We start from the raw sequence: 13,748 nt of genomic DNA on the forward strand, positions 1-13,748 counted from the left end.
AAATAATTAGTTCATCTTAAATAAAGTAAGAGGCATTATGAAGTCACTATTTTGCACTGTGCATTCAATAAGTAAGTGAAAACAATGAGAGTAAAACTAATTCTGCTTGGATATGTGACATGATATTGTCTGTGCATATTCTTGCCACAGGAACCTAAAACTTTTATAAAGCCAAATTGGGGGGGGGGGGGAATCAATGAAATATAACAATAATGTTGGGCGCCTGGGTGGCTCAGTCAGTTAAGCGGCAGACTTAGGCTCAGGTCATGATCTCGCGGTTGACAAGTTCGAGCCCTGCATTGGGCTCTGTGCTGACAGCTCAGAGCCTGGAGCCTGCTTCAGATTCTGTCTCCCTCTCTTTCTGTCCTTTCCCGGCTCTCACTCTGTCTGTCTGTCTTTCTCTCTCAAAAATAAATAAAGATTAAAGAAAAAAATTTTAAAAAGAAATATAACAATAATGTAAATTAACATGATTCTTAAGGCGTGTCATTTTTTTAAAGAATGAAATGATGCCTTGATGTGGATCCTTTGACTCTGCCCCGCCCCATGTCCCCCATTTGCTGTGTGTTTGATTGCCCAGGGTCCTACACAGAGAAAGGCCCATGCTTGGTTTAACCTCTTCTGTGCTAGTCTTGAAATTCTTAATAATTATGAATAGGAGACCCTGTATCTTTATTTTGTATAGATCCTGCAAATCATGCAGCCATCCTTCTCCACTCCTCTTCTTCAGTCCTGTAACTGCCAAATCGATGCCCTTAATGTCTGTAGCATTTCCTGGCTGTGCTCAGCACTTTATGGCAGAACTTGACCCTGACTCTCCCAAGACAAGACTAACACTCATTTGCTCTTGCTCTGGGTTCCTAATCACTCCTGATGTTCTCAACACCTCACCAACCTTAGGAAACCTGAGGATACAGTCCAGTAATATGGCTGTAGCCTGGGACAACATGCTGGGTTTGCTTGCCCTCATCCCCTAGCCTGGCCACTGACAAGAATCAAAGCATCAGTTGAAAACTGAAAATTATTTTGCCTTCTCAGTATACCCCATCCATACAAAATGCAGAAAACAAAGACATACACATATTTGTTCCATCTCCACAGCCCTTTTCCATGCTTTGCACATCACATTGAATTTTTACAGTTAGTCCTCTTTCTTTGACCACATACTAAGAAGCCATCTACACCTGAGAATAGCTTTTCGGCTCCCTCTTATACTGATTCTATTAGCTTCAGTTTCTTAAGATGATGTGTCCTTGATATTTCTTCAAATTCCAGTCTAAAATACTCCATTTTCCTTTTTTCTAATGTTTAGTTATTCTGGAGAGAGAGAGAGACAGAGCGTGAGTGGGGGAAGGACCCAGAGAGAGGGAGACACAGAATCTGAAGTAGGCTTCAGGCTCTGAGCTGTCAGCACAGAGCCCGACATGGGGCTCGAACTCACAAACCGCAAGATCATGACCTGAGCTAAAGTTGGACGCTTAACTGAGTGAGCCATCCAGGCGCCCCTAAAATATTCCATTTTCAATCTTACTATATACAGATGGCACACATATGCAAAGTCATTCTAATGGCTAAAATGTGCTGCTTTTTTCCTATGAAAAGAGGTATATTTTCTCCTGTTAAAAAAATAATTTCTTAGACACCAACCAGCTCATTGGATTTTGGTGAAGTATCTTCACCCTAACAAAATGACTTGATCAACACACACACACACACGCGCGCGCACACACACACACACACACACACACACACTCCCCAACTGAGAAATTAATGGAGCCTACATTCAAGATGTTTAGTATTTTCAGCCATGCTGGCAAATTGAGTTATCAAGGAAAGAATTGCAAACAAGAAAATCATACCACAGCCTTTTTATTAATATAAAAGAGCACTTCAATATGTGAATAGTAAGTCCCAAGTTCAAAAGCAGTTCGTAAATATTTTCTCAAGGAAACAATTTGAATCCCATGGAAATGCATATTAGAAATAAGAGCAAATGGCAGAGGATTCAGAGGTTCTGGAAATAATATCCAGGCCGTAAGTATGTTTCTGTATCATCAACGCTGCATTCAAAATAAAACTCACTGTCCTCAAAATGATTGGCATTTATTTTTTTCTTGCACTATACATGCTGTTATATTTTTACTCAACAGACTACATGTGTCATAAAATAATTATTATCCTTTCTGGTTTTATTAAAATTTTTGAGGGGCACCTGGGTGGCTCAGTCGGTTAAGTGTTTGACTTCAGCTCAGATCATGATCTTGCGGCTCGTGAGTTGAGCCCCACGTCAGGCTCTGTGCTGACAACTGGGAGCCTGGAGCCTGCTTCCGATTCTGTGTCTCCCTCTTTCTCTTTCCTTTACCTACTCTCACTCTGTCTCTCTCTCTCTCAAAAATAAATAAAGATTAAAAATTTTAAAAAAACTTTTGAAAAAATAATCTTTACACAAATAATTGTGTGTGTGTGTGTGCGTGTGTGTGCATGTGCGTGAAATAACACTGTTACCCGCAAAGTGGGTTTCTATGGTGAAAAACTCCGAAATTAGACATTTTCTAGAACTTCTATTCCCCAGAGTTCTCCACTGTTCCCTTTAGACCCACATTGTAAATCTCCAGCCCTCTTCCCGTGCATTCCTCTAGGACCTCAGCCCCAGAACAAAGGCCTGAGTTATTTCTGAGAGGGCTCAGGGCCGTCTCCCTAACTCGTGTGTGGATGTGTATGTGTTTCTCAAGTGTTCATCTATTCAAACACTCTGATATAAGAATATTTACTGCTAAAATGGCCTTATTAAATGATTCAAACAAGTCGAAGTCAATTTAAAGACAGCCCTTGAGCACTTCAGATTGGTGTCCTCAGGATGCATAGGGCAACTCTCTGGAAAGAGACATTCCCTTATCCTCTTATAGACACTGCCTGTGTCTCTCAAGTTCACAGTTGCCAGCCACACTGATTATAGTGGCAACAAATTGCAAGATCCCAAGCACTATCTTAATGACAAGGTTTGGTTAATTTTTAATTGATCTGTTTCTTCGACATGGGCACACAATCAAAGATGTGACCAATCCGATTAGCTTCCTTAACTGTCATTTAGCAAATTGACTAAAAGCTACATTTGATTATTAAAACTTCATCAGAGGGAGAGTTTAATAAGCCATGTAAGGTAAGTTGTGGAAGAATGTACAAGAAATGATAATAAAAAGGTATTTATTTTGTTTTGTTGATAGATATGTGTTTGTTTACATGTTAAGACCTCTGTGAAAACGAGGTCAACTTAAGTGTGCCATATGACTTTTCCTTTAAATGCACTTGAGAAAGCAAAACAATCGCAGTTAGCCACAAATACCATGCAACCACTACCAAGCAACCACTGTTAAAAATCTCCTCTTGTTACATGCAAATGGTCCCTCTCCAAATATACTATCTTTGTCCACTTAGGAATATTTTCATCCATGGAAATAAATTGGGCCACCATTAAGACTGAGCAGCTTTCCAAATGCGGTTACTTGTGACACTGGTATACCTCTCTTTTTTAAGAATAATGCCACCATTACCTAGCAGTAAACTAATAAATCTTAACCCTTTTGCATCCTGGAGACTTGGGAATTTTGAAAAGCAGTTCATTAAAATTAAGTTCCCAAGAGAAAAAGGTCCTGCTTCTGCCATTCTACTTAGGGTGTGACCTGTACTTTAGGTTAGCCCTCACTGTCATTGTTTCTGGAGGATTTGCATTGGAAAGATAGTTTAAATTTGTATGCCAGTGTGATGAATATGCAAATGATAAAGCAATGAAATTCTACCCTTACCTTTAAATATATATATGTATTTTAAAAATATATATATATTTATATATATAAAAGATATTTATATATCTTACCTTTAAATATATATAATATATATAATATTAATATATATAAATAATTATATATATAATTAAAATATATATAAATAATATATAAAATATATATAAATAAAATATATATATATTTTTTTTTAAAGGTAAGAGTAGAGGTAAGAAGTCCACTAACTTCCCTAAGTTGAAACACACACACAAAGAAAAACAAGAAGTTAAATTAATTAGGCAGGTTCTGCTTATTCTATGTGCTCACCTACTGTATACATCCAGGAAGAAGATGGGAAGAATTACTTGGAGTAATTTCTAGACTCATGTGTGCCCTGCATCTTGCTTGATTTTATTAGTATCCTCCTAACATGCACTAAAATAATCCAACAGACATTTGTGTTAGTGAATAATTATAAGACAGCATGACAACTCTATAATTTCATGGTAATGAAGAATAAAAACAGTGAAAACAGAAGAAAAACAGAGCAGAAAAGAATTTGAAAATATTCTTTCTAATAAAACATGGGCACTTTGTGGTTTTATATACATTTAAATTCACCACACTTATCAATTTCCTGTTGCTTTCGGGAACTGTGGATATTCAGAGTTGAATATTCCTCGATCAGCTTATGATCAGTTAAATGATAGTAGCTAATTTAAGATTGGCTAAAATGTCGGCATTATAGGTACAGTGTAAACTCTCAGGCTCTGGGGAGTTAGGAGTAGGAACAAGGAAAATTCCGTGGAAGGAAGTAATGGTTTAGTTTTTCTTGCAAGGCAAGTAGAATGAAAAGGCTTTAGGATGCATGGGTGTCAGTGAATCACAATGTAATTATTTAATATTGGTTTTATCAGCTAGGCTCTAGGATATTTGAGCTCAATCAAGATGAGTATCAGACTTACCCCCTTCTGTTTTCTCAGTGCCTGGCAAAGAGTAGGTGTTTAATAATATATGTTGAATGGGTAAATAAAGTACAACAGACTGCATTTTTGTGTCGAAAGTTAAGACAGTGATTCAGTAAAGAATTATTCTGCCAAAAGCAAAATTTGGCCAAAGCTTTGTTATTTGTGGAATAGAAAGTTTAGAGGTTTGTCTATAGGAAATTGAATTAAATATATCGTGCCATTAGTATAAACAGGGAGTCAGGAGAAAGTTTGTCTGGAGTCCACAGGAGAAAAATTTAAGCCTAAGACCTGTTGAATTTAGAGATCTAGAACATCATACAAGACAAACCATCAGGTCAACAGTTCAAAATACAGAGGTGAATGCCAGAAGAGATATTTAAGCTTTAATCCACAAATTTCTATAATTTCACCTATGTAGACAAATGATAATAGAAAGATACGTAGGTCGACAGAATTGTAAGTATAGATTCAGATTTAGAGGTTGGTTTAAGAGTAAATATAGATTTTTATAAATTTAGATATAGTCCATAAGGTTTAAAAGTCATATGGAAAGAAGTAATAATTAGACCTAAAGACATAAATAAAAATGTCTAAATAATAGAAATTAATTAGAGTAAAATTTATAATAAGTTAAAATAAAATAAACATTAGAATAAAATATATAATTATTTTAATATATGCATTAATTTTAATAATCAGTATTTTTAAATGTGTAAGTAAAAATATCAAAAAGAACATATAAATATGTTATAACCTTGTAGAATTAAACACATTTTGGTTACTTTTTGAACTGATGTTTATTTTGCTCAAATCTAGACAAAAAGCTAGTAGAAGGGATAAAAGCAGAAACTAATTTTCTCCTAACAGTAGCAGTTGAGATTTTAAATCACCAGTCATGTGATTTATTGATCCAAGTTTCATTCAGATTGTTTTGGGCCTGCCGTATTGGCAAAGTATGTGATGTTTTAATCACTTTTTTCCCTCTTTATTCAGTAAGTGTCCATATCAAATGATTCCTAGCATAAGGAGGGCTTCAGCAAGTCAGGGAACAATATTGCTTTCAATAATAAGTCTATTCATATAGTACAAAATGCTACCTCAGGGCATAAAAGAGGACTTTCAAAAATAGTAAATGCTCTCTTCTTCAGAATTAGAGTATTTGCTATCTAAAATCGTTGTGCTTATACCAAATTAATTTGTGGATGAAATTCAAGTGAAATCAAATTCCCAAAGTGCTTTCTGATTTTTGTAACTAGTCAAAATATTACTAAAGATTTGTAGAATAAAAATATTAACACCCCAAGTTGGCGTACAGAGAGGGCTTTGCCCTATCATACACAGAGCATGTTCTTAGTAAATTGTAATTGAATGAATAAATGAAGGAATGAATGAAAGGAAGAGCTGAAAGAGCTGCAGGAGGGTGAAAAAGACCCCTATGAGATACAGTGCAAAGGGAAGACCTAAAAATCAAGGTGGAGCAAATATTGAGGAAACTTGCAATACATCTCCCACACTAAACATGAGATGTAATTGGATAAATTTGAAAAGTGTAGGGCCCTGAGAGTAACCATAGCAACATCAAGGTCCAAACCCTACCCAATGCCCAAATAAATTAAACCAACCCCCCGCCATAACAAAGGCAAGGCAGGTAGAAAGGCCTGCCCACTTTTAGTCCTAAAATCTATTTACCTCAGTCACTACCATCCCACACAAGAGGTGTGGGCTTAAAGAATAAAGATTATAAAGCACAAGGCAAGAAAAGATAAAAAGAAAAAAAACATACTGCCAAAAGACAAATCAATTAAGTATGATTCACATATTACACAAATATTGAGACTATCTGACAAGAAATGTCAAATAAATGATTAACAGTTTAAAGTCACTAATGGAAAGGTAGGCATGAGACAAGGTCAAATGGGAAATTTCAGGATGATATCAAAATTATATGAAAAAATTGAAATGAGAAAACAGAGAACAGTAGTATATAACAGAACACTTTCAATGGGCTCATTAGTGAACTCAGTTCAGACAAAAAAAGAATGAGTCAACTTGTAGAAAGGTCAAAAGGAACAAAGCCAACAGAAACACACACACACAAGAGAAAAGAAAAGAAAAGAAAAGAAAAGAAAAGAAAAGAGAGCATCCAAGGGCTATAGTACAATATAAAATAGTCTAATATATTCATGATTAGAATACCAAAAATGAGAAGACAGAAATTGACAGAAGAAATATTTGAAAAAATGAAGAGAATATTGAAAAGAATACAGCCAGACAGCAAATCACAAATCTAAGAAGCTTCCAGATCAGCAAGCAAACTAACTGTTCAATGACTTTTGTAAGTTTTTATCACTTTGACAGAAGATATCCCAGTCTCTGTTTATGGCAGCCTCACATGCAACTTCTTTGGCCTTTGATGTTGTGGCTAACAGGATGCAGATTATACTTTCCAGGCCCCCTTGACGACTGGCTTGTTAGTTTCTGCCAATAAGAGGCATTGGTAGGAGATCAGTTGGCATGGGTATGGGAGAAGCCACTTTTTTTCTCATTCTGTGTGTGGCAGCATTTCTAGATGTGTGCATCTGTTAAAAAATTTCTAGCTTTAACGATAAGACTCAACTTTCTCTCTTCCCACAAAGTGGTCGCTCCACTCCTACCTTTCCAGTACTGGCCATGGGCCCCTTCCTCAGACTTTGAAGGCTGTAACACCTCCTCAATTTAATCCACCCAGCTGGGTTGTAGGGGCAAATTACTGCTGCTTATTGCAGATTACTAACATCTGAGTTAATTTATTGCCCCCCTTCTCCCCTTCTCTCTCTCTCTGCACTTCAAACACATGCAACTAGTTTTCTTTACAGTAGCTTCCATTTTCCCTACAGGACAATAACTAATGAAGAAGAAAGACTCACAAGGGTACAAGGTAGCTCCCTGTTCTTGTTTGTTCAATTATATGTTGTTAGAACTAAATCCAGATATATATACAGTAAAACGTTGGATTCTGAGTAACTTGCTCTGTGAGTGTTCTGCAAGACAAGGAAACATTACTAATTTTAACTTGATAAATGAGTCATGTCTTGCAATACGAGTAGTATGTGACGCCAAACATCTCATGATCACAAATGAGCTGATGGTTCTTGAAATTTGCTTTTATATACAAGTGCTTCGGATTACAAGCACGTTTCTAGAATGAATTATGCTTGCAAACCAAGGTTTTACTGTAATTTTAAAAATCTCTGAGCAAGAGGCAAATACTAAAATTAATCAGAAGTTGTAACATAAACATACGCTTCTATTTACAAAAGAAATATGATTCAAAATACTAAACACATTAAAAACATATTATCATTAATATGTGTTTGCAAAGAAGCACACAAGTATCCACATTCCTGTTTGAGAAGGACTCTCAAAATGACCAATAAAACATGCCCTGTGATAAGCCTCTAGAGACTCACAGGAAATTTAAGGAAACTAAATCTGATTGAGTCTCTTATTTTTCTGAAGTTCATGCATATTTGATTTGATTTAACTCCACAACTTCACACATTTATAAAGGAATATATTTGAATCCTCTTTATAGACACTAAGGGAGATTAAGTGGCTTTTTTCAAGGTGAACCAAGTTCTGTAAGACTTCAAATTCCATGTTGCTTCCATTCTATACCATTGATTTTTTTTTACTAGTTTTCCATAACTCTTTTAGCTTTGGAGGAACCTTTCTCCAGACAAGTAATATCAGAAGATTGTATAAAGCACACATAATAAGCTATAAGATTTAGAGCTAATTTTTAGATATGATAAACACTAGCCACAAGTGGCTATTTAAATTTAAATTTAAGTTCACTAGCATTAGGTAAAATTAAAAATGTTAATTTCCTGATTAGCACTAGCTACATTTCAAATGCTCCAGTCGCCACATGTGGCTTATGACTATAATATAGACTGGCATAGTGGTAGAATTTTTCTACCATCACAGAAATGTTATTACACAACCTTGATCTAGAATATAGGGTATTCACAAAGGGAAAGTAAGCACATCCCATATGCTCTCTGGAATTCATTCTATGTCATCCCCAATGTTGCTCTTTAATACATTCCAAAGGCATGTCATAGAATTTCATAAATTGGTTTCCAAGTGATAAAAAGAATAAGGTCTTCAGGCCAGATGCCCACAAAGCTTAAAATCCAATATTGCATCAAAATTTCTTGAGCATATTGACAAATAGACAAATGGAGTAGTCAGGATTCAGGTACCATTTCTCAAGTTGGAAACAATGAATACAGTTCAGAGAAACTAGCAGATACAAGAAATTACCATATAGAATATGTGAAAGACGAAATAGCAATCATTGCTGTAATGATAAAGAAATAAATCATCAAAATCACTTTAATGAAGAAGGAGTAGGACACCTGTTGGTAAGAATGTTAAAACTCATCTTCAGACATAGTGTATTGACACTACGCCTAAGAAAGAAAATCACACTGAAAGGTGCTTAAAAAACATCAACTCCTAACATGAACCAAGAAAAGCTGCCACCTTTCTCTTGCAATAAACAATATATGTGGATTGACAGCAATACAAGAAATGGGAAAATTATTAGTCACACCTAAGTTAACAATAGCAGCACCAAGAGCAACAACAATGACCACTACCACTGTCACTCACAAAGCCACTTGAACAGTGCCAAGCAAGTGACACCTATTACCACCTTGAAGGAAGGAGTTCCCCTCTGTGAAGTATAGCAAAGAGCTTAACAATGCCTACCACCAAGAGGACAGTAGTCCCAAGATGTCAACCCACTGGCGTGCAGGTTCAAAGGTTCCTAGAAAGGACACTACCCACATGCTTTACCGGAAAATAGAGCAAGATTGGCCTCTATAGTGAGCTTTGGTGACTCATGGCCAGAGGGCTCCACCCTACAGCTAACACAGGGAGACAGTCTAAGGTGCCCCTCTTGTGCTGCAAGCAAAGAACTTCCCACCAGGAACAGAGGTAGCACTGACATTAAGCCAGATGCCAAATAACACACAGCTAGGCAGAACAGTGAAGTACATATCAAATCTGGAACAGGCGAAGATATTCTCAAACAAGCTGAAATGCCTCACACAGGCTGTGGGGGATCTTTATCTCCACGTAAGAAAATGTTTCAGACCCAAGCCACACTCCATGTAACCATGCAAGGGTGAGAGACTGTGCAGGACTGCCTTTCCCAAATGCAGTCTCATATGCTGACTCTTTTTCTTCTCTTCCTTACAGTCTCTGTATGTGTTATTCAATGATAATATTGTGGGTTTTTTTCATTTTAAAATAACTCATAGGTTCATAGGAAAACAAATAAAATACTAACTACAAGAAAACTTGAGTTTTTCAAACCAAGGGGTGCTATTTAAATACAGCTGTTGTTATATAAGTCTGAAATTTGAATTTAACAGTTCTTGTTAAGAACATAAATAAATGTGTAGAAAGCAGAATTGTATATAGTCATCATTAGCTAACATGTTGCTTTCCTGACGCATATCTTACCACTGGGGACTTCCATCCCAATAGCAGGTTACATGATGACATAATTAGAAGAATAAGTGTATTGATTATAAGCAGAATCATTCTGATGAAATATGGGGAGATTCCTGTGAGAAAAACACAGAAATTCAGAGGAAAATATTTAATATCTGTTTTTCTACACTATATTTTACCTGTAAAAGTTGAAAATTAGCAAGCTATCTCGAAGACCATAAGATAAAGGCCTAATTGCCCCCAAGGTATGCCCAGCTCTATGCCTGTATGATTTCAGCAGTCATACTTTAGACCTTCATTTTTGCTCTGCTTCAGAAGCATTAGATAATGATAGCACAGCTAATAATAAATACTATAATTTATATAGTTTCTCTATGTGCCTCACTCCACTTTCCTGATCTCATTTGCATCTTCCACTAATCCCTCAAGACCAGCATTATTATCTCCATCACACAATAAAGGAATCCTTGGCTTTACAAAAGTTAAGTGATTTTTTTCAGAGTCACACCACGAATAAATGGTAGACTATGAAACTATAAATGGTAGACTATCTCACTCCTAATTTCAATTTTTTTAATGTTTATTTTTGGGAGAGAGAGAGAGAGAAACAGAGCATGGGCATTTGCACAGGCAGGGGAGGGGCAAAGAGAGAGGGGGACAGAGGATCCAAAGCAGGCTGTATGCTGACAGCAGAGAGCCCATTGTGGGGCTCAAACTCACAAACCCCTAAGATCGTGACCTGAGCTGAAGTCAGATGCTCAACTGACTGAACCACCCAGCCTCCCCTCTCACTCCTAATTTCAAGCTCTTTCCAACACAGTACTCATTCATGGAAATTGAATAAATAAAGTAGATGTGAGTACTCATAATTATTTCTCCAATACTACCACATTGGACCCTAATCATAATTTCCTACTGGAAAGAAATGTAAAGGGAAAGTTAATTAGCATGTTTATTGGAAAGAAGCCAAAATCAAAAGCAAAACAAAACCATAATTAAAAAAATATATGCAAAGCAAAGAGATGACTAGTGTCACTAGTAGACTGAAGAGAAAAATAAGTAAATACAGCAAATCTACATCAATAAGGAGTTCTATTTTCTAGAAGAGGAAATTTTTAAAATGAAATAAAAGCTTACTTTTTACAACCAAAGTACTGCTTTGTAAATATATGCACTGCTAAGTTGGTATATGAATAACTGGGCAATAGCACTATTTGGAGCAATAATAAAAGGGTCCACTTGCAACTTGTATTTGGAGAACCTATAAAATGAAATTGAAAAGGACGTTTCAAGCTACAAACAACACCATCTTACTTTTATAATGTTTATTGCAATTTATGTTGGAGGGAAAATAGCACAGACTCTCTTACCTGACCAAGTTGGAGTTATAGTCATGGTACCCAAGTGGTTCTGGAGGAGGGCGTGGGAAGAATATATAAATATATTGCTTTTCCTGGTTACAGGGTAAGATGACTTCCTATTAAAAGATAAGGCATTTCCACATCAGTTACCTCTTGATGACTCGTTACCAAGGAAAGCCTCAGGAATTTAGAATTCTACATTAAAGAATGAAACAGTTTTAGAGAAAAATTTTAACCTTCATTAATTTTGGCAGGAAAATGTAGGTTTATCTACTAAGGAAAGTGAGTATCCCTTTGTTCCTCGGAACAAGCTGAAAAGGAAATGAAACATTTTGTAATCTGGAGATTTGGGTTGAACTTCTTTTTTTAACGTTATTATTATTATTATTATTATTATTATTAGAGAGAGAGCACGATCAGGGGAGGGACAGAGAGAGGGAGACAGAGGATCTGAAGCAGGCTCTGTGCTGACAGCAGAGAGCTGAATGTGGGGCTCCAACTCACGAACTGTGAGATCATGACCCAAGCTAAAGTGGACTGCTCAACTGACTGAGCCCCCCAGGTGGCCCTGGGCTGAACTTCTGAAACCCCCTCAAAGGTCTGTAACTTTGGTCATGGCAAATAACCTCTCTAATTCTTAGAGTCTTTTATAGTAATACCTCACTCAGTGGGCTTCTGTGAAGATTGCTTGATACATGGTTAAAAGAAAACCAACAAAATAAATCTGAGAGAATTATTAACCATTTTGAATATCATTGTTATCATTGTTGTCAATAGCAGGGATTGAAGAACTGGTAAAATTCATCAACCAAAGACCCAAGAAACACACCTGGAGTCCATAAAAGGCAAGTTTCTTTAGCTTGCAGCCACAAGGGAGAGAGAAATAGTGTAGAGTACTCACCAGAGGGACCCTGGGGCATTTTGATGACAGCACATTGGGAGAGACTGAAGGATCTTTTCAAATAACGCGTAATGGAGATATGTATCATTCACATAGCATAAATTCAACCCTTTAAAACATATAATTCAGTGTATTTTAGCATATTCAGTAGGTTGTGCAATCATCATTATTATCTGATTTCAGATCATCTTTATTACTCCAAAATGAAACACTATCGCCAGTGGTAGTCAGTCCCCACTTCCCACTACACCCAAGCCGTGACAACCATAGATTTGCTTCTGTCTCTGTGGATCTGCATATTCTGTTCCTTTCTTATAAATGGGAATCATGCATGTGGATTTTGGGGTTTTTTTTTTTTTTGGAACTAGCTCGTTTCACTTAATAGGAGTTTCAAGTTTCATATATGTTGTAGCAGGTATCAGACTTCATTCCATTCTCTGTCATATTCTATTGAGTGGATAAATGATATTTTGTGTATCTGTTTATCAGTTGATGAAAATGTGGGTTGTTTCCACTTTTTAACTATTACAAATAAAGCTGCTATGAACATTCTTATGAACATACAGGTTCTTTTAAAAATGGTTATTTATTTATTTTGAGAGAGTGAGAGAAAGCACGAGTGGGAAAGGAGCAGAAAGAGAGAATCCCAAGCAGGCTTCTCCAATGTCAGTGCAGAGCCCGACTGAGTCAGGGCTCAATCTTGCGAACCTTGAGATCACGACCTGGGCCAAAATCAAGCATCAAGCACGAAACCAAGTGAGCCACCCAGGCCACCCCTGGGTTTTTAATCTCTTTAGTAAATATCTAAAAGTAGAATTGCCGAGTCCTATGATAACTACATTTAACATTTTGAGGATTTGCCAAGCTGTTTTTCATCCACAGTGACTGCCTCATTTTATAACCCCACCAGTAATACTTGAAGATTCCAATTTCTCCACCTACTTAAAAACATTTCTTCTCTTTTTTTTTTTTTTTTTTTTTTGGCGGGAGGGGGGTCATCCTACTTGGTGTGAAATGGGGTCTCATTGTGGCTTTGATTTATATTCCGCTTATAGTTTGTGATTTTGAGAACATTTTCATGTGTATACTGGCCATTTGTAGATTTTCCTTGCAGTGGTTTCTATTGTCATCTTTTGCTCTTGTATTATTGGATTATTTATTTTTGTATTATTGAGTTTTTAGAGCTCTTTTTTTAAATTTTTTTTGTTTATTTATTTTTGAGACAGAGAGA

This window comes from Panthera onca, chromosome C1, assembly GCF_046562875.1.
Source record: "Panthera onca isolate mPanOnc1 chromosome C1, mPanOnc1 haplotype 2, whole genome shotgun sequence".
Taxonomy (NCBI): domain Eukaryota; kingdom Metazoa; phylum Chordata; class Mammalia; order Carnivora; family Felidae; genus Panthera; species Panthera onca.